General features: G+C 46.1%; 1 protein-coding gene across 8 annotated transcripts in view; it reads right to left on the reverse strand.

The window, feature by feature from the left end:
* Positions 1 to 20135, reverse strand: part of LOC133411275 (intraflagellar transport protein 20 homolog) — a 92689-nt gene that overhangs the window by 68117 nt on the left and 4437 nt on the right. The window contains exons 2-5 of one of the 8 annotated variants that reach the window (XM_061693423.1): positions 10716 to 10957; positions 10239 to 10385; positions 9046 to 9246; positions 4546 to 4651 (exon numbers count right to left, since the gene is read on the reverse strand). The exons of 3 other annotated variants lie outside the window; for them this stretch is intronic. The gene's annotated coding sequence lies outside the window, so the exon portion shown is untranslated. The remainder of the gene's footprint in view (positions 1 to 4545; positions 4652 to 9045; positions 9247 to 10238; positions 10386 to 10715; positions 10958 to 20135) is intronic. 4 more of the 8 variants (XM_061693425.1, XM_061693421.1, XM_061693426.1 and 1 more) reach the window with 4 other exon arrangements.

Below are 20135 nucleotides of genomic sequence, written 5' to 3' on the forward strand. Positions count from 1 at the left end.
ATGTAAACTATGTAAGTTTTTATCCCATGAACCCCTAAATGTAACTGGTATACTTCAAAGAAATTTTACTAACATATATTCAACAAAATGATTCAAGTTCTTAAATTTTTCTTACATGCCACAAATTGTGTACCACCTCAGTGTTTTCTGTGTCTCCTGACTGCACTGCTACACACACACACACACACAACCTGAACTGGCTCATAGTAATGTTACAAGTAGTTGTGCGTTGTAGAGGACGACAATATACTAAAATTTATCTCGCGTCTGCTGCCTTAACATACCTTTGAAACATATTTGCTCCCTGGACCATCTCGATTTGGTAAAACTTTTTCTTCTCTGTCCCGTGTGTGTGAGACTGAGAGCATTGTGCATGCGTTGCACAGCTTTTACTGCGTGGTGATTGGCTGTTACCCGTGCAGTGGCTGTGCACAGATAACAATTCAGGTGGTGCTGATAACAATTCAGGTGGTGCTGTCGGCAAAACAAGGCTGGAGAGAGAAGTCACAGAAAGAGAGGCTGGCTGCGGCTGCATCAGAGCCAAAATAACCCAGTAATAAATGATCCGCTATGAGACTTGACAAAAGGCCGATGCAAATATGTGCCAAAATGCCAAATATCAGCCCCAATAATCGGCCCAGCCGATAATCGGTCAATCAGTCCTCAGGAGGCTTGAGAGGAGGCCACCCTGTTTAAACGTCACATTTCTGTCTCACCTAATAAGAAATATCCGGGCATTTTTCTACCAGATTCAAGGTTTCGGTCACAAGTTTCCCAATGATTGACATTTGATTTCTGGGCAGAAAATAAAATTTTTGACATAAAAAGTTACATATCTTTATCTTTTATCTAGTCTTTATCCGATTCTTACAAACCAGGGCTCATTCTATTTGTGAATCAGTCCTCCATCCAATGATATAAGATAATTTAATTTAAAGGTATTTAAAAAATTTTAGTAACATGCATAATTTTAGATGCACACTTGTTTTCATCTTAATAATGCAGCCCTATGGGGGGCACAAGCCAGTGCAAACTGTAGGCCGGTCCCAAGCCCAGATAAATGCAGAGGGTTGCGTCAGGAAGGGAATCTGGCTTAAAACTTGGCCAAACAAATATGACTGTTCATTCAAACAATTCCATACCGGATCGGTCATGGCCCGGGTTAACAACGTCCGCCACCAGTGCCGTTGACCTACTGATGGAGATTCAGCTACTGTGGGTCGAAGACGAATAAGAGGTGGAAAGCGGTTTCTTCGGCAGAAAGAGAAGAGGAAAGCACAGAGCCTAGAACTAAATGTGAGGACTTTTAATTTTGGGACTATAACAGGAAAAGCTCAGGAGTTGGTTGATATGATGATTAGGAGAAAGGTTGATATATTGTGTGTCCAGGAGAGCAGGTGGAAAGGCAGTAAGGCTAGAAGTTAAGGGGTAGGGTTCTAAATATTTTACGTTGGTGTAGATTGGAAGAGAAATGGAGTCGGGATTATTTTGAAGAAAGAGCTAGCTAAGAATGTCTTGGAGGTGAAAAGAGTATCGGATCCAGTAATGAGGCTGAAACCTGAAATTGAGGATGTTATGTATAATGTGATTAGTGGCTATGCCCCACAGGTAGGATGTGACCTCGAGGTGAAAGAGAAATTTTGGAAGGACGAAGTAGTTCTGAGCAGCCCAGAGAGAGTTGTGATTCGTGCATATTTTAATGAACATGTTGGTGAAGGAAACGGGTGATAAAGAAGTGAAGGGTAACTTCGGAATCCAGGAAAGGAACCTCGAGGGGCAGCTGCTGGTCAACTTTGCAAAAAGGATGGAAACAGCCTTAGTGAACACTTTCTTCCAGAAGAGACAGGAACATAGGGTGACCTACAAGAGCGGAGGTAGAAACATGCAGGTGGATTACAGTTTGTGCAGATGTAATCTGCAGGAGATTACTGACTGTAAAGTAGTAGTAGGGGAGAGTGTGGCCAGACAGCATAGGATGGTGGTGTGTAAAATGACTCGGGTGGTGGAGAGGAAGATTAAGAAGACAAAAGGAAAGCCATGGGGGTGGGGAAGAAGAATAAAGGTCAGAGGACAAAGACTTGAAAGGTTTTCTTGATAACTCTTGAACCCCTTTACAAACCACATCTGCCATTCCAAAGTGATTATATAGCAGATATACAGCAGTTAAATCGCTAAATATGAATGAATGCGTGAATCCGTGACGTAACACAAAATCCTGTTCATTCGGCTGTGTGTGCTATTGCTGTTGTTCCCGTCCTTGTATATTTATTGTTGTATGATTCAGCGATTTCACGATTGTTTATTGTGTGGCATTTGGTTGTACAAATGGTTCAGGCAGTGGCAAGAGTTTCTTTGGCTTTCCAAGTGAAAAAGGAATGTTACCAGTGGATAGGCAAGGTCAATCGACGGAAGAAACGTGGTCAGCTATGGGTGCCTAGCAAGCCTTCCAAACTTTGTGACGATCACTTCGAACCGGCGTGTTTTGAGAAACATTTAGCAGACAGCATTGGATACACAGGGGTAGTTAGGCAGAGACTGAAATCAGCTGCGGTGCCAACTATTCTTCCTACGGCCCCCGGAACCTCAACCGCCACCAAGAGAATCTTGCAGCCGCGAAGCGGCGCAGACAAGAGGTGAGGATTTCCTACTATATACCTACGACTCTATTATGGTTATTATGCACTGGGGGGGGGGAAGACCCACACAGTATGTTTTAGTACTGTTGTCTGTAATTTTGCCTATATGACAAGCCAACAGACACATGGCAAATACTTTGTGTGCGGCGTGTTATAACGCTAATCGAGCGAGGGGCACACAATGTATAGGAATATTGCATACTATGTAAAAGCTTGTGCCGTGTCACTGAAACATATATGAATATATAATGCATATCGCCATGCTCAAAAATATTGGCACCCCTGGGATGCCAATATTTCTAGCCATGACTAGAAAGACATGCTTTTTTTTCCCTCAACTGTCTGACCACATGAGCATGCCTGTTATATTTTATTGTAACAAAAGAATCCTCCTCTCAATGTTCTGGCATTTAGCGAATAGACATAATTTTGGTAATCCTAAAACAGGAAAAGTTTAGTCTTATCTCATGTCAGACATTCAAAAAAAAAGCATTGTGTGTCTGCATTGGGTCAGCATGGTGGCCGGCTGGTTAGCACCTCTGCTCACAGTTCTGAGGGCCGGGTTTTTTTGTTTCAAATAAGGTGATTAAAAATCTGTGATTTAAATCACGTAAAAAAAAAATCTTAATTAAAATATGTGATTGTTTTTAAATAACCCATTGATTAAAATCATTTGCATTTCGGTACATTTCCTGTGTATCAAACTCAAGCCTACAAATCCTTATGCACAGTCTGACAGGTTGTGTGCTTATTCACAAATAAAGTGGTTAATCTTGCATCACTATTATTCCAGATGGTGTCCGAGTTACTAGGAGTGAGAGTGTGATAGATGACAACCAGATTGTCACATCATATGATGCTAATATTACGATGGACACAGAAATTCTACCACAGTCCAATCGCAACTCTGTGTGTATCCAGGCTACAGTTGACAATAAGCCAGTCAGTACTCAAACATCTTGGGTGAGTTGGAATATAATATACTGTATTTATCAAGTGCTTTGATCACTACCTCAAATCACCACAGTCATCTCCTCACTCACACAAAGTTTTCACATTTTCAGTATAAGCAACATTATGGGACCCAAGTCACATCTACAGTGAGCCAGAGGCATAAAAAAGTTCAGTGTGACCCAGCTGTGGAAGCAGTTTCCAAGATGGCACAAAATAACTGGGCAAAAACTGTACGTCCTTCATGTGTGCATGCTGGTGTGCAGTGCACATTGCTGGATGATGACCTGTCAGATACGAGAACAGAGCTGGATGATTCCATAATAAATAAGAGATGTCGAAGATGAGGACTATTCTCCTGGTGATGAGGATCAATCTGATGATGATGACGACGACACTGAAGAAGAATGGTCAGTAATGAGGGAAGCTTGCAAATACAAGTAGAAAGTAGAAAGTTTTTTGTATATATTGTAAAAATACTATTTTTTTCCACCGTTGTAAGTTACAGATACAGCTCTTGTTTTTTGTTATACTGTAGAACTGGGGCAAGACAAAATTATTCACACATCACATTTGATTTTTACAGGATTTCCTTGCAGGAGAAGGAGTCCATCGTTGATGGAAACCCTATTCGAATGCCTAAGTTTGTTGTTTTTTTTAATCGTGCCTGCAAGCACTCCTGGCAATCTGTGCTGTCTGTTCCAGCACATGCCTGGTGGCTATTAATAATATTAGAGGAAGCCTTGCCATGTTCAAAACAACATGCAGACATGGTCACATCAAAGAATGGTACAGCCAACCAATGTCTGGTTGTATGGCTCTAGGTAACTTGCTGGGTGCCGGTGCTAGTGCCATCCTTTTTAGCGGCTGCAGTTCAGTGAAAGCAATAAATATGCTCAAAAGTGTGAACATAATGAATTTTTCAAAGAGGACATACCGTCATATTCAGAATGCTTACCTGCTTTCAACCGTCAACCTCATGCGGGAACGTCAACAATCTTCCCTTCTGGAAGGAGTTCAGGGAAAACAGCACACAGTTGGTGGTGATGCACGATGCTGTTCTCCTGGGCACATGGCCAAATATGGTTCATACACTGTTATGAACCTTAAAGACTCACAGATCTTGGACACCCAATTGGTACAGGTAAATAATCTTTGCAATGACATTTCTCGAGATCTAGTAGTCAGGCCAAATGTTTTGTGTATTCATATATTGTGCAAATAATTCCCATTTCAGGTTACAGAGGTGAAGAACTCCCATGCCATGGAGTTGGAGGGCTTGAAGAGGGTGCCTTGCCTAGTTACAGAGGAAAGGTGTCACTATGAAAACATTGTGACAGACCGCCAATCTCAAATTAAGAAATTTCTGAGGGAAACCCATAATGACCTTTGCCACTGGTTTGACGTTTGGCATGTGGCAAAAGGTAGTCTTACCTCTGAGTTTGTCACTTTTATGTTTCAGTTTTTTTGTATTGAAGGACTAATCAGACAAAGGTATTTGACCCATTGGACTGATAATGATTTTCTTTTCAGGAATCAAGAAGCAGCTGCTGGCCCTTTCAAAAAAGGCTGGTTGCGAGGCGGTGTTGAAAAGGTCGCAGTCCATCACCAATCACATTTATTGGTCAGCAGCATCAAGCAAAGGGAACAAAAAAAAAAAAACAGAAGAAAGAAAAAACAAGATGGCTGCCGGGGTGCAGCCACACAGTTTGGCAGGTCCTGTGCGTTTGCTTAAAAAGTCATCCAAAGATCAAATAGGACCATGGATCATGCTATCAACGTATTCCTTTGCTGTTTGGATAACCCTCTATCTTCTGCTAAGTTCAACATGTCCAAGAAAAAGGGGCATTCTAACCTTGTATCCAGCCAGATGGAGTCAGCACATGCTATTCACAAGGGTACTGGACTATGGCCATGCTAGGCCACCCCCAGGTGAGCAGGAACAGGCTGTCACAGGCAAACCACTCCTGGGTGTTTTTAATCTCTTGCTGATACTTCTTTTGGCTGGTGATGTTGAACTAAACCCTGGGCCACTGATAGCTGGGCCTCCACCTCTGCTACCTGGGCCAACATCACTGCCAACTGGGCCTTTACCTCGAGCAGCCGGGCTAACACCAATGCTAGATCAGCTAACATCATTGCGAGCTAGGCCTCCACCTCTACCGGCTGGGCCTCCACCTCTGCTTGCTGGGCCTCTACCACTGCCACCTGGGCCAACACCACTGCTAGTTGGGCCAACACCACTGCTAGTTGGGCCTCCACCACTGCGAGCTGGGCCTCCACCATTGCCGGCTGGGCCTCCACCACTGGTAGGTGGGCCTCCACCACTGCTAGGTGGGCCTCCACCACTGCTAGGTGGGCCTCCACCACTGCTAGGTGGGCCTCCACCACTGCTAGCTGGGCCTCTATCACTGCCACCTGGGCCAACACCACTGCTAGTTGGGCCTCCACCACTGCTAGTTGGGCCTCCACCACTGCGAGCTGGGCCTCCACCACTGCGAGCTGGGCCTCCACCACTGCTAGGTGGGCCTCCACCACTGCTAGCTGGGCCTCTATCACTGCCACCTGGGCCAACACCACTGCTAGTTGGGCCTCCATCACTGCTAGCTGGGCCTCCACCACTGCTGGCCGGGCCTCCACCACTGCTAGCTTGGCCTCCACCACTGCTAGCTGGGCCTCCACCACTGCTAGCTGGGCCTCCACCACTGATAGCTGGGCCTCCACCTCTGCTAGCTGGGCCTCCACCTCTGCTAGCTGGGCCTCCACCACTGCTAGCTGGGCTTCCGCCTCTGCTGGTTGGGCCTCTGCCTCTGCTAGCTGGGCCTCTACCACTGCCACCTGGGCCAACACCACTGCTAGTTGGGCCTCCATCACTGCTAGCTGGGCCTCCACCACTGCTGGCCGGGCCTCCACCACTGCTAGCTTGGCCTCCACCACTGCTAGCTGGGCCTCCACCACTGCTAGCTGGGCCTCCACCACTGATAGCTGGGCCTCCACCTCTGCTAGCTGGGCCTCCACCTCTGCTAGCTGGGCCTCCACCACTGCTAGCTGGGCTTCCGCCTCTGCTGGTTGGGCCTCTGCCTCTGCTAGCTGGGCCTCTACCACTGCCACCTGGGCCAACACCACTGCTAGTTGGGCCTCCACCACTGCTAGCTTGGGCTCCACCACTGCCGGCTGGGCCTCCACCACTGCCGGCTGGGCCTCCACCACTGCCGGCTGGGCCTCCACCACTGCCGGCTGGGCCTCCACCACTGCCGGCTGGGCCTCCACCACTGCCGGCTGGGCCCCCACCACTGCCGGCTGATGCGGAAGCTGGCAGCGTAAAGCTATATGCAAACATTGCCAATAAAAGAAACAGGGGGCTTCCAAACCCCGCAATACTAAAGCACCGGAAATGCAGAGTGTTCCAAACCGTTAATAACTCTAAATTAATATGGGACTCAACACGTAAACCAAAAGGCATTATTTGTGCACACTTAAATATACGAAGCATTTTAACAAAAAGTGATCAGGTCAATCACCTTCTCACTGACTCAAATATTGACTTCCTCTGCCTATCTGAGACATGGCTCCATGAATCTTCACCCTCAGCAATACTATCTGTACCTGGTTATAAAATGTTTAGAAACGACAGACAGGGTTGTAAGGGAGGAGGTGTTATGATTTATGCCAAGGACACTTTTAATTGTAATGAAATACATGTTACAGATGTGAATGGATTAGAATTTATTGGACTAACTGTTTCTTTGTCACAGCAAATGTCTTTTATTCTTGTAGTTATTTATAGGCCTCCCTCATCAAATGCCGCTTTTTATGAAAAGCTGGAAATTTTACTGAAACAACTCAATCTTGCAAAAGAGGTGATAATAATGGGTGACCTAAATGTTAATTGGGAAGTTAACAAAGTTAGGAAAAAATTGAAAAGGGTTATGGATGATATGGATATGACTCAGGTAATTAATGGCCCTACGAGAATTACAAACTCCACCCGAACTCAGATTGATGTTTTATGAAATTGCATTGTCCCCTTTCAAATAAACTGATTAAAAAAAAAAAAAAAGTGAGGAATGTCGGCAGAAGTGGATGTCAATCGCCAACCATGTCATGAATGTTCACAAGGGCCATGGTGACGCATTTATAGAATGTCTGCATGATGAACTGGTAGAGGAAAGAGAATGACTCATAAAAAGGTAAAGTGAATCAAATAAGCTTATTGAAAGATGATTCAGAGATGCTACTTCTCTTAATTCTGTCCATTGATGTGTTCCAGGATCAAAAGCACATAAGGAACTGCAAATAATAAATAATAGTAAATAATAAGATGCTGCTCAAAGAAATTGGCAACTTATCGCCTATTCAACAAACATCAAGCCTTGAAGCCTACCATAAAGTAGTACTGTACTTCGCTCCAAAGGCCTCCTATTTCTCACACAGGACAATGAAAGCAAGGTACTGTACATTAGGGGTTAAACTATACAGTTCCATACAGGCACAATGTACATTGCTCATGTGTTTGAGGAGCAAATGAAATGTACTAAATTTGTCGCGACTCTAAACGCCTATACAGCTGTCACTATTGAATATTTTTAGAATCAATTATTGCAAAATATTTTTATTGTTTGTTTATTGTTTCTCCTGGTTGTTTGTATTGGAGGTTGCTTCTGTCAGCATTACATTGCAAACAATGCAAACGCGAAGGAAGGCTGGGGAGCTATAGTGGAGCATTGCTTATCCAAAAGGGAAGGATGGTAAGCCAGTGGCAAAGGAGGTCAAGGTGCCAATTACCTACGGTAAGTATGGTCAGCGTTGTATGTGTTTAATAGTAATACTTGCTCCTTCAGATTTGTCTAAACATTTTTGTTCTAGACTATGTCCAGACACTGCTGGATGAAGTAATGCAAAGGAGACAGAAATTTCCAACCTTGGAGGCAGCTGGGGTTGATGCAAGCGAGATATCTGCGCCACGAAATGTTGTTGAGAAATATGACAGGGTTGACAAGATGCAAGTGGTATGTGGAAAAAAAAGAACACACCAGGTTCAACAAAGTTCTAGTTTAATTAGACTTTTGGATATTTAAATCCACAATAATTGCAATTCTCACTCTCCCACCGAGCACATATTCTACTAACAACACAGGATGGCAGACCTCTTCTGTTTTTCTTCCCAAGGATATGATAGATCTATCGTGTGAATCGTCTGTATGCAATGTACCTGTAGACCCTGAATGTTAAAAAATATAAAGAAAAACAAGTCAGTGAAATGCACTTTTTCTATTTTCAAGTGCAGTTTTGATGCTGTAACTGTGCATAATGTTTGACTATTACAGTAATCTTACTATGCTACTGTGTTTTAATGCTGGTCATTAAAGTGGTACTTGGAGAGGCAAGTATTTTTTTTAACGGTGTAAAATAGTTTGAGAACCACTGGTCTACCTAGTCTTCTCTCTGAAAAACTTACTCATTTACTGGGTCTTCATCACCAATTTGTCTGGATGTACTCCCACAAGCTGGTTTCCAGCACATACTGATGTTGACAGTTGGCTTCAAATCCTTCATGTTCAATGATGCAGCTCATTCTAACAGTCAACTTTTCTGCTACTGCTGACAACAGACACTCTCCACCCCTGTCGGCTGTTGATGCCATTCTCCACAGGAACACCTGCAATGGAAATGATTTGGAATTAACTAATTAATTAATCAGACCATTAACATGAATGTTACTTTTCCCATTTCACTTGTTCCCGATGACATTGTTTTCTGGCATTTCTGCTCAGGATCTCACGAAAGACATCCTCCAACTTGTAAATAATTTCCTTGTGCATAGCTGTGTGTTTTTCGTAGTTCACTCATTTTTTTTTTATAAAACATTTACTTCAGTGCTATTTATGAAGGGATCCCAAATGGATTTTCATTGTTACTGTAACAGTGACAATAACCAAACAATCAATGCCTTTATTTAACCAGAAATTAAACTCCACTGAGACCACTGTCTCTTTTTCAAGAGTGGTCGCCAAGAAATCGGAAGAACAATGACCAAATACATAATGCACGTACAATAAAATAATCTATCATATCACAACAAATAGATGTAAGTGCACGTACAATAAAATAATTGATTATCCGTCCATCCAATTCCTTTACCGCTTATCCTCACTAGGGCCCCGGGCGTGCTGGAGCCTATCCCAGCTATCTTCGGGCGCGGGGCAGGGTACACCCTGAACCGGTCGCCAGCCAATCACAGGGCACATGAAACAACCATTCGCACTCACACCTACAGGCAATTTTAGAGTCTCCAATCAACCTACCACGCACGTTTTTGGGATGTGGGAGGAAACCGGAGTGCCCGGAGAAAACCCACCTTGGTACAGGGAGAACACGCAAACTCCACACAGGCGGGGCCGGGATTTGAACCCTGGTCCCGAGAACTGTGAGGCAGATGTGCTAACCAGTCGCCCACCGTGCCGGCTATAATCGATTATTTCACAACAAATAAATGTAAGCGGTACAGAGACTGATGGATGGACCAACGCGTTATGAATCACACACGAACGGCCAACTGCTCATATTGCGTCTGTTCATGACTATGTTTCTATCGACAAGTGAGGATGCCGGAGCAAGTAAATTATGGATTTATGGGCTGCACAAACATACCAGTCTGTATTTCCAGTCCGCTCTGCGCGGTATTGTGACGTCTCTTCTGCAGGCATTGCAGTCACATCGAGCCAGTGGCCACTCTCCTTTTCTGTTGTCGAGCTGCTACTTGGCTGCTCGTCGTCGCCACTGTCAGGTTCTGACCTCCTGATCGGCTCAAACATGTACGGTTTGACAATGCCTAGTTCAGTGGGGTGCTCCTGTACATCAATATCCTCCTCCTCCTCATGTTGAAAACACGTTGCTCGCCATTGCGTATCGAGTATAGTGTGCGGTGTTTGGCAATTGTAACGTCAGTTCCGGTAGCCCTTGCGGTGGATAGAGTAACCACACTTGAGCTTCGGATATGTTCAGGGAGTGCTCAATACGTGTAATAAAAAACTCATTTTTAGCTAAACTATAGTTGAGTACTTGCTGGAAGTGACAATGCATATATTACATAACATATAAACAATGCAAATATGAATTGTAACTGACCCCATAACATCTTTGTCTTCTGACCTTTAAGAAGACAAAGGCAGAGCAGCGAACCATGTGGTGGAAGCTGATAAAGGAAGAGTGTTCTGTGAATATTCAGGAACAGGTGAGACAGGCTCTCGGTGGACAGGAGGAGTTTCCAGACGGACTGGATCACTACAGCCAAGGTGATCAGAGAGACAGGCAGGAGAGTACTTGGTGTATCTTCTGGTAGGAAAGGGGAGGAGACTTGATGGTGGAACCTCAAAGTACAGGAAATCATACAAGGAAAGAGGTTAGCTCAGAAGAAGTGGGACACTGAAAGGACTATGTAGAAAGGAATACATGGAGGTGCGACGTAGGGCGAAGGCAGAGGTGGCAAATGACAAACGAGGCATATGATGACAAGTATGCCAGGTTGGACACACAAAGAAGGAGAAAAAGATCGATAGAGGTTGGTCAGACTAGAGATGGGAAGGATGTGCAGCAGATTAGAGTGATTAAGGATAGAGATGGAAATGTGTTGACTGGTGCCAGTGGTGTGCTGGATAGATGGAAAGAATACTTTGAGGAGTTAATGAGGGAGGAAAATCAGAGAGAAAGAAGAAGAGGCAAGTGTGGTGGAACAGGAAGTAGCAATGATAATTACGGGGGAAATTAGAAAGGCACAAAAGATGAAAAATTGAAAGGTCGTTGGTCCTGATGACATTCCTGTGGAGGTATGGAAGCATCTAGGAGAGGTGGCTGTGGAGTTTTTGACCAGTTTGTTCAACAGAATTCTAGCAGGAGGAATGCCTGAAGAATAGAGGAAAAGTGGGCTGGTGTCCATTTTTAAGAACAAGGGTGATGTGCAGAGCTGTGGGAACTATAGAGGAATAACGTTGATGAGCCACACAATAAAGTTATGAGAAAGAGTAGTGGAGGCTACACTCAAGACAGAAGTATTTGCGAGCAACAGGATGGTTTCATGGCTCGAAAGAGTACCACAGATGCATTATTTGCCTTGAGGGTGTTGATGGAGAAATACAGAGGTCAGAAGGATCTCCATTGTGTCTTTGTAGATCTAGAGAAAGCCTATGACACAGTACCCAGAGAGGAACTGTGGTACTGCATGCAGAAGTCTGGAGTGGCAGAGAAGTATGTTAGAATAGTACAAGGCATGTATGAGGGCAGAACAGTACTGAGGTGTGAGAGGAGTTTAAGGTGGAGGTGGGACTGCATCAGAGATCAGTCCTGAGCCCCTTCCTGTTTGCAGTGGTGATGGATAGGCTGACAGATGAGGTTAGACTGGAGTCCCTGTGGACCATGATGTTCGCAGATGACATGGTGATCTGCAGTGAAAGCAGGGAGCAGGTGGAGGAACACTTAGAAAGGAGGAGGCATGCACTGGAAAGGAGCGAAATGAAGATTAGTCAAACTAAGACAGAATGTAGGTGCATAAAGAGGGGTGCAGGGGAAAGACTGAGGCAACAGGGAGAAGAGATAGCGAGGGTGGAGGACTTTAAATACAACCCCAATTCCAATGAAGTTGGGAGGTTGTGTTAAACATAAATAAAAACAGAATACAATGATTTGCAAATCATGTTCAACATATATTTAATTGAATACACTACAAAGACAAGATATTTAATGTTCAAACCGATAAACTTTATTGATTTTAGCAAATAATCATTAACTTAGCATTTTATGGCTTCAACATGTTCCAAAAAAGCTGGGACAGGGTCATGTTTACCACTGTGTTACATCACCTTTTATTTTAACAACATTCAATAAACGTTTGGGAACTGAGGATACTAATTGTTGAAGCTTTGTAGGTGGAATTCTTTCCCATTCTTGCTTGATGTACAGCTTCAGCTGTTCAACAGTCCGGGGTCTCCGTTGTCGTATTTTACGCTTCATAACGCGCCACACATTTTCAATGGGAGACAGGTCTGGACTGCAGTGCAGGCAGGCAAGCCAGTCTAGTACCCGCACTCTTTTAATACGAAGCCACGCTGTTGTAACACGTGCAGAATGTGGTTTGGCAATGTCTTGCTGAAATAAGTGGGGTCGTCCATGAAAAAGACATTGCTTGGATGGCAGCATGTGTTTCTCCAAAACCTGTATGTACCTTTCAGCATTAATGGTGCCTTCACAGATGTGAAAGTTACCCATGCCGTTGGCTAACACAGTCCCATACCATCACAGATGCTGGCTGTTGAACTTTGCATCCATAACAGTCCGGATGCTTCTTTTCCTCTTTGGCCCGGAGGACACGACAGCCACAATTTCCAAAAACAATTTGAAATGTGGACTTGATGGACCACAGAACACTTTTCCACTTTGCATCAGTCCATCTTAGATGAGCTCGGGCCCAGAGAAGCCGGCGGTGTTCCTAGGTGTTGTTGATAAATGGCTTTTGCTTTGCATCATAGAGTTTCAAGTTGCACCTACGGATGTAGCGCCGAACTGTATTTACTGACATTGGTTTTCTGAAGTGTTCCTGAGCCCATGTGGTGATATCCTTTATACATTGATGTCGGTTTTTGATGCAGTGCCGCCTGAGGGATCGAAGGTCACGGGCATTCAATGTTGGTTTTGGGCCTTGTCGCTAACATGCAGTGATTTCTCCAGAATCTCGGAACCTTTTGATATTATGGACCGTAGATGATGAAATCCCTAAATTCCTTGCAATTGTACCTTGAGGAACACTGTCCTTAAACTGTTCGACTATTTTCTCACGTACTTGTTCACAAAGAGGTGAACCTCGCCCCATCTTTGCTTGTGAATGAGTGAGCAATTCAGGTAAGCTCCTTTTATACCCAATCATGGCACCCACCTGTTCCCAATTAGCCTGTTCACCTGTGGGATGTTCCAAACAGGTGTTTGATGAGCATTCCTCAACTTTCTCAGTATTTTTGCCACATGTCCCATAAAATTCCAAGTTAATGATTATTTGATCAAAACTATAAAGTTTATCAGTTTGAACATTAAATATCTTGTCTTTGTAGTGTATTCAATTAAATATAGGTTGCACATGATTTGCAAATCATTGTAGACTGTTTTTATTTATGTTTAACACAACCTCCCAACTTCATTGGAATTGAGGTTGTACTTAGGGTCAACAGTCCAGAGCAATGGTGCGTGTGGTAAGAAAATGAGTCCAAGCAGGTTGGAACGGGTGGGAAAGGTGTCAGGAATTTGTGACAGAAGAGTCTCTGCTAGGATGAAGGGCAAAATTTATAAGACAGTGGTGAGGCCAGCCATGATGTTCGGATTCGAGTCAGTGGCACTGAAGAGACAACAGGAAGCAGCGCTTGAGATGCCGGAAATTAAGATGTTGAGGTTCTCTCTACGAGTGACAAGGTTGGATAAAATTAGAAACGAGCTTATCAGAGGGACGGCCAAGGTTAGATGCTTAGGAGACAAAGTTAGACAGAGCAGACTTCGATGGCTTGGACAAATCCAGAGGAGAAGGGTGAGTATATTGGTAGAAGGGTGATGAAGATGGGGCTGCCAGGCAAGAGAGCTAGAAGAAGACCAAAGAGAAGGTTTATAGATGTAGTGAATGAAGAAAAAAGGGCAGTTGGTGTAAGAGAGGAGGATGAAAGAGATAGGCTTACATGGAAAAGGATGACACACTGTGGCGACCCCTAATAGGACAAGCCGAAAGGAAAAGAAGAAGAAGTTGTTTTCATCTTAATACACTGCTGAGGTATTTGATTGTGACGCGGTGTCGGCAGTTTCTCAAAATCGGCGCTAAAGAATGTGATCATGACATCCCTACTCCTAGAGGAAATTCATCAGCTGAGGCAGCAGCAGCTTGAGACATTGACGTATTGTTTTGCTTCCTCAGGCAGACATACTGTTCTTTACCAGGTAAGACAGGTTCAATTAACATGGCCAACATGCATTAAATTAATGCATCTGATGTTATTTTAAAATTGGTATATATTTAAAACCGGATACATAGAGTTGAGTTTTTCCGCTTAAAAGAGTTACCGCGTACATGCAGCGCATATTCATAGTTAAAAGTTATAATTATAAAATTTGACAGATACCGCTTTAAGTTTTGCTTTTTTAAATTTAAGATAAGATTTTTAAAAATTACAAAATAAAATGTGAATGGCAACTTCTCATGTTGTTGTGTGTGCGCGTGAGTGTGTGTGTCTCTGTATACACAGTCAAAACTATAAAAAAAACATCTGCAATTTACTGCTTGGTGTTTTCTCAAGTTATAAGTGAGCTGAAATGTCCACGTTTGGGCACACAGTGCCAGACAAATACGACAATACATTAAAGCTATTGTTTTTGTTCGTCTAACTGGAAACACAAGTAGCGCGCTGTTGCCTTCATGTTAATGACGACCTTCCCTACATGGCCCTCACGTACGCATGGCGATCCGCGGGGCAGACTTGTCTAGAATGAATACCTATGCCCAGGAAACCCAATGGAAGACGTTCTGTGAGGTCATGTGACTTTCTTGTGTCGTTTGATTGGTGAACTACATTTAAACGTCACTAGCGCTTAAATTGGATTGACAGAAACAGTGCCCAATGGGGAAGTCGAAGTCATAGTCTCACACATGAAATAGTTGTTAAAAAAGCAATAATTGATCATTAAAAGTAGCGAGCGACATTTAGATCATTGTAACGGAGTAAAAGTACAGTTACTTCTTAAAAGCAGAAGCGGTGGAAGTTTTTTTCTGGTCTCGTTAACTCCTGTGACTTACCCAAAGCAGATCCTGACCGCACAGGCGGAACCTCAGGCGCATATTCGCAATATTCACAATTACATCTGTGTGTGGATGGTGGATGTGTGGAATGGCTCTCGCTGCCAGTGTTCAAGGGGTACTATGACAACAGCGTTTTTGGCTTTGGGTTACACCAGTGAGAACTGCATTTGCTGTTAGGCAAACATGAAGACCAGAGAGGTGTCTATGGGAGAAAAGTAAACCATTTAGAAGCTGAGAGAAGAGGGGAAATCGATCAGATCTATTGCACAAACATTGCGCATAGCCAATACAACAATTTGGAATGTCCTGAAAATGAAAGAAACTGCTGGTGTACTGAGCAACAGGTCGGCCAAAGGTATCAACAGCAGTTGATGACAGAAACATTGTAAGAGCTGTGAAGAAACACCGAAAGACAACAGGCAGTGACATCACTGCCAACCTCCACAGGGCAGGGTTGAAGGTAGCCCAATCCACTGTTCAAAGAAGACTTCGAGAGAAGAAATATACAGCCCATACCACCAGATGCAAACCACTAATCAGCAAAAAGAATCGCAAGACCAGATTGGATTTTGCAAAGAAGTACAGAGATGAGCCACAAAAGTTTTGGAACAAAGTTTTATGGACTGATGAGACCAAGATTAACCTCTACCAAAGTGATGGAAAGGCCAACGTATGGAGAAAGAAAGGATCTGCTTATGATCCAAAACACACAAACTCATCTGTAAAGTATGGAAGGAGGTAATGTCATGGCTTGGGCTTGTATGGCTGCTTCTGAAACGAGCTTACTAGTCTTTATTGATGATCTAACTCACAATGGTAGCAGCAGAATGCATTCTGAAGTCTACTAAACCATTTTGTCTGGCAGTTTACAGAAAAATGCATCCAAACTAATTGGGAGACGCTTCATCATGCATCAAGACAATGACCCAAAACACACTCCCAACACAACAAAGGACTTCAGGGGGGGAAATTGGAAGGTCTTAGACTGGCCAAGTTAATCACTGGACCTTAACCCAATAGCACAGGTGTCAAACTGGTGGCCTGGGGGCCAGATCCGGCCCGCCACATCATTTTATGTGGCCCGCGAAAGCAAATCAAAATTGCTTGTGTTCTGGTGAAATACCATTGAGATATGTGCAAGCATTTTTGTGTTACCAATCCCCCTTTTAAAATAATTATAATAGTTGAAAAACATGTCCCCTCCTTGAGCCGTCACCTTATCGTGGTGGAGGGGTTTGTGTGTCCCAATGATGCTAGGAGCTAAGTTGTCTGGGGCTTCACGCCCCTGGCAGGGTCACCCATGGCAAACAGGTCCTAGGTGAGGGACCAGACAAAGCACGGCTCCAAAGACCCCAATGATGAGTAAAATGATTGGATTACGTATTCCCTTGCCCGGACGCGGGTCACCGAGGCCCCCCTCTGGAGCCAGGCCTGGAGGTGGGGCTCGAAGGCGAGCGCCTGGTGGCCGGGCCTGCACCCATGGGGCCCGGCCGGGCACAGATTGAAAGGGTAATGTGGGTCCCCCTTCCCATGGGCTTAACACCTGTGGGAGGGGCCATAGGGGTCGGGTGCAATGCGAGCTGGGCGGTGGCCGAAGGCGGGGACCTTGGCGATCCGATCCCCGGCTACAGAAGCTGACTCTAGGGACATGGAATGTCACATCTCTGGCAGGGAAGGAGCCGAGCTGGTGTGTGAGGTAGAGAAGTTCCGACTAGATATAGTCGGACTCGCCTCCACGCACAGCTTGGTCTCTGGTACCAGTCCTCTCGAGAGGGGTTGGACTCTCTTCCACTCTGGAGTTGCCCACGGTGAGAGGCGCCGAGCAGGTGTGGGTATACTTATTGTTCCCCGGCTCTGCACCTATACGTTCGGGTTGACCCCGGTGGACGAGAGGGTAGCCTCCCTCCGCCTTCGGGTGGGGGGACGGGTCCTGACTGTTGTTTGTGCCTATGCACCAAATACCAGTTCAGAGTACACACCCATTTTGGAGTCCTTGGAGGGGGTGCTGGAGAGCGCTCCCGCTGGGGACTCCATCGTTCTGCTGGGGGACTTCAATGCTCACGTGGGCAATGACAGTGAGACCTGGAAGGGCGTGATTGGGAGGAACGGGCCCCCCGATCAGAACCCGAGCGGCGTTCTGTTATTGGACATCTGTGCTCGTCACGGATTGTCCACCATGTTCAAGCATAAGGGTGTCCACACGTGCACTTGGCACCAGTACACCCAAGGTCGTTCGATGATCGACTTTGTGGTCGTGTCTTCGGACTTGCGGCCGCATGTCTTGGACACTCGGGTAAAGAGAGGGGCGGAGCTGTCAACTGATCACCACCTGGTGGTGAGTTGGCTCTGATGGTGGGGGAAGATGCCGGTCCGACGTGGCAGGCCCAAACGTATTGTGAAGGTCTGCTGGGAACGTCTGGTGGAATCCCCCGTGAGAAGGAGTTTCAACTCCCACCTCCGACAGAACTTCGCTCATGTTCCGAGGGAGGCGGGGGACATAGAGTCCGAGTGGACCATGTTCCGCGTCTCCATTGCTGAGGCGGCCGACCGGAGTTGTGGCCGTAAGGTGGCCTGTCGTGGCAGCAATCCCCGAACCCGTTGGTGGACACCAATGGTGAGGGATGCCGTCAAGCTGAAGAAGGAGTCCTATCGGGCCTTTTTGGCCTGTGGGTCTCCTGAAGCAGCTGATGGGCCAAGCAGAATGGTGGCTTTGGTGGTCGCTGAAGCAAAAACTCGGGCATGGGAGGAGTTCGGTGAGGCCATGGAGAAAGACTTCCGGATGGCTTCGAGGAAATTCTGGTCCACCATCCGACATCTCAGGAGGGGAAAGCAGTGCACCATCAACACTGTGTATAGTGGGGATGGGGCGCTGCTGACCTCAACTCGGGACGTTGTGAGCCGGTGGGGAGAATACTTCGAAGACCTCCTCAATTCCACCGACACGCCTTCCCATGATGGAGCAGAGTCTGGGTTCTCTGAGGCGGGCTCTCCTATCTCTGGGGTTGAGGTCACAGAGGTGGTTAAAAAGCTCCTCGGTGGCAGGGCCCCGGGGGTGGATGAGATTCGCCCGGAGTTCCTCAAGGCTCTGGATGTTGTAGGGCTATCCTGGTTGACACGTCTCTGCAACATTGCGTGGACATCGGGGACAGTGCCTCTGGATTGGCAGACTGGGGTGGTGGTCCCCCTTTTTAAGAAGGGGGACCGGAGGGTGTGTTCCAACTACAGGGAGATCACACTCTTCAGCCTCCCGAGTAAGGTCTATTCAGGGGTGCTGGTGAGGAGGGTCCGTCGAGAAGATGAATCCCAGATTCAGGAGGAGCAGTGTGGTTTTCGTCCTGGCCGTGGAACAGTGGACCAGCTCTACACCCTTGGCAGGGTCCTCGAGGGTGCATGGGAGTTCGCCCAATCAGTCTCCATGTGTTTTGTGGACTTGTAGAAGGCGTTCGACCGTATCCCTCGGGTGGTCCTGTGGGGGGTACTTCGGGAGTATGGGGTACCGAACCCCCTGATACGGGCTGTACGACCGGAGTCAGAGTTTGGTCCGCATATCCGGCAGTAAGTCGGACTCGTTTCCGGTGAGGGTTGGACTCCGCCAAAGCTGCCCTTTGTCATCGATTCTGTTCATAACTTTTATGGACAGAATTTCTAGGCGCAGCCGAGGCGTAGCGGGGGTCCGGTTTGGTGGCCTCAGTATTGCATCTCTGCTTTTTGCAGATGATGTGGTTCTGTTGGCTTCATCAAGCCGTGACCTCCAACTCTCATTGGAGCAGTTCGTAGCCGAGTGTGAAGCGGCTGGGATGAGAATCAGCACCTCCAAATCTGAGACCATGGTCCTCAGTCGGAAAAGGGTGGTGTGCCCTCTCCACGTCGGGGATGAGATCCTGCCCCAAGTGGAGGAGTTCAAGTATCCTGGGGTCTTGTTCACGAGTGAGGGAAGAACGGAACGGGAGATCGACAAGCGGATCGGTGCAGCGTCTGCAGTGATGTGGACTTTGTATCGATCCGTTGTGGTAAAGAAGGAGCTAAGCCGAAAGGCGAAGCTCTCGATTTACCGGTCGATCTACGTTCCTACCATCGCCTATGGTCACGAGCTGTAGGTCGTGACCGAAAGAACGAGATCCCGGATACAAGCGGTCGAAATGAGTTTCCTCCGCAGGGTGTCCGGGCTCTCCCTTAGAGATAGGGTGAGAAGCTCGGTTATCCGGGAGGATCTCAGAGTAGAGCCGTTGCTCCTTCACATCGAGAGGAGCCAGATGAGGTGGCTGGGGCATCTGATTCGGATGCCTCCCGGACGCCTCCCCGGTGAGGTGTTCCGGGCACGTCCCACCAGGAGGAGACCCCAGGGACGACCCAGGACACGCTGGAGAGACTACATCTCTCGGCTGGCCTGGGAACGCCTCGGGATCGCCCCGGAAGAGATGGATGAAGTGGCTGGGGAAAGGGAAGTCTGGGCATCCCTGCTAAAGCTACTGCCCCCGCGACCCGACCTCGGATAAGCGGTAGAAGATGGATGGATGGATGAAAAACATGTTTTTATAGGCTTCTGATTTCAAAACTGGCTGTTCATCAATGTGTTGTGTATACTGTATGTAACTACAGTATCGGAGGTCAACTTTGATTTATATGGGTTCACAGTTGTAGCAGCCCTCCGAGGGAAGTCATAACTATGATGTGGCCCGGTGACAAAAATGAGTTTGACACCCTTGCAATAGAGCAAGCATTTTACC

Source organism: Phycodurus eques, chromosome 13 (assembly GCF_024500275.1).
Source record: "Phycodurus eques isolate BA_2022a chromosome 13, UOR_Pequ_1.1, whole genome shotgun sequence".
In the NCBI taxonomy this organism is placed as follows: Eukaryota; Metazoa; Chordata; class Actinopteri; order Syngnathiformes; family Syngnathidae; genus Phycodurus; species Phycodurus eques.